A 1999-nucleotide genomic window follows, 5' to 3' on the forward strand; every position below is an offset into this window, starting at 1 on the left:
AACTCCACTGCTTCCTGGGCCCTTGTGTTACAGATCTCTGACCTTTTCAGATGAGCTGTAAAATTGGAATTCAAAGTCTCGCACAACCTGTTTGTTTTCGTATTTCAGAAGTACCAGCAGGGCAGCTGCACTGCCTGCACTCCCGGCTTACTGCGCTGTTCTTCCTCTGGAATCATCCTCTGAAACTGATCTGAACGAATAGCATCAGTGCTTGGAGAAATGACTCTTGGAACTGAAATGCATCAAATAGGAGACGGGAAGGTTTGCCATCTAACTGTAGGTATGTAACATAGGTGCCAGTGTGAGGAGCCTGCGCTCCTCACACATCTTTAAGCAGAGCACATAACACCAGTGGTCCCAGTCATCCTTTTCTTTCACCCATTTTCCTCAAGTCCTCAGGAGCCCAGGTTTGCTCATGTGAATACCACCCTCTTTAACTTTTCTGCCCATGTGTGATATTTTCCAACAACTAAATGGTGTCTCTTCATCGTGGCAGCAGAACTCTACTTAACCTGTAGAGCCAGAGGAACGTGTCGAAGGGATGTGCTAGCAAGGGAACTGCATGCTGGTCAGTAAGGAGCAGTGAGCTGAGGCTCGTACTGGGCTGCACTGGCAGAATAAGAAATTTTGATTTGAAGAGATGTTTTGGCCCTGATGCTGTATGCAGTACAACGTGCAGTACAACATGAATGCCTTTGGAGGTGGTGGTTGGTTAAGGGCAAGTGGGATCTTGTTCCGCTTCGTGCATCTTCACCAGAGCTGTTGCCCAAGTTTCATTATCAAGTACTCCACTGGTTTTCTGAGATCACAGATACTGCTGCTTCTTGGTGTTCTGGAAATGCTCCTATCTCAGATCCTGCCTGTAGCCAAGAGCAAACAGCCAACCACGCACTGGGGGCACGGCAGGCCTGCAGTGCAGCTGTATTTGTAGGAGTGAGGTGTGCTGCAGGCACAGCTGTGTGCTCTGACAGCTCAGAGTGCAGTGCTGTGTCCATCGGGGAAGCTCCAGCATCTTGTCACTGACTCTGCTGGTGCTCGTGGCTCATTTTGAGCGCTGGGTAGGAGTGATGGTTTATCCTTGCTGTTCCGTGCCCTGGCTTTCACGTGTAAGAGTGCTATTGGGTGTGTAGGCACTAAACTCGCACGGCTCGCATTTCCCTCTTTCCCTCGTTCTTCGCCTTGAGCTGATGCCGTGAGTGACAGAGTTCTGGAAGCCGGTTTGTTAGCACTATTCTGGGCCGAGGGTAACTCAGCGTGCTCAGAGCAGCAGCGCGAACGGCAGCGGGCGGTGTAAGAGCGGAGCGTTTGTGCTGCGAGCGGAGCGCACCTCGTGTTCGCCGGCCGGCTCGGCTCACACGGCAGCGCGGCGCCGCCATGCAGGCAGGTGCTGCTGTTTTCATCCTGCCCAGCGCTGTGGGCACTGCGGGAATTTACGTAGCACAGGACAGAGCGGGGTTTGGAACGAGAAGGGAAGGAGGGAGCGCGGTGCGGCACCGCGCCTCGAAATAACCCTCGTGTTTTCCTGGTCTGTGCTCCCACGTCTGTACGCGAGGACGGGAACGCGTTCTCTCCCGGAGAACAGCTGGAATTTGTCGTGGCACAGCTTTTCTTGGAGGAAGGAAAAAGGGAGGGGAGAAAACCGCCCGTGGAGCTCGGGGCGGGACTTTCGGTGCGCCGTGCGGGGCTGCGAGTGCCGCACGGAGCGCCAGAGGGCACCGCAGCACCGCAACTCCCGGGGCTGCCGCGGGACTTCTGTTCGCCTTAACCGCTAAGTGGTGAGAGGTGGTTCTGAGAATCGATCGCTGCAGGTCGATGAGGTCCTACGGGGGGCCAACCGGCCGGGCCGGGAGCGGCTCTCCCGGGTGCCGCGTGGTCCGCACACGGCCGCGCCGTTTGCGCGCCGGTCCGCGCTGCTCGCTGCTCGCTCCCGACTCCGCGCGCCCCGGCCGGTGCCGCTGGTCGGCGCCGCGCGCCCGGCTGGGCGGGGGACGCGGCCGAG

This window comes from Lagopus leucura, unplaced genomic scaffold (assembly GCF_019238085.1).
Source record: "Lagopus leucura isolate 7727_CA_CO unplaced genomic scaffold, USGS_WTPT01 Super-Scaffold_741, whole genome shotgun sequence".
Taxonomy (NCBI): domain Eukaryota; kingdom Metazoa; phylum Chordata; class Aves; order Galliformes; family Phasianidae; genus Lagopus; species Lagopus leucura.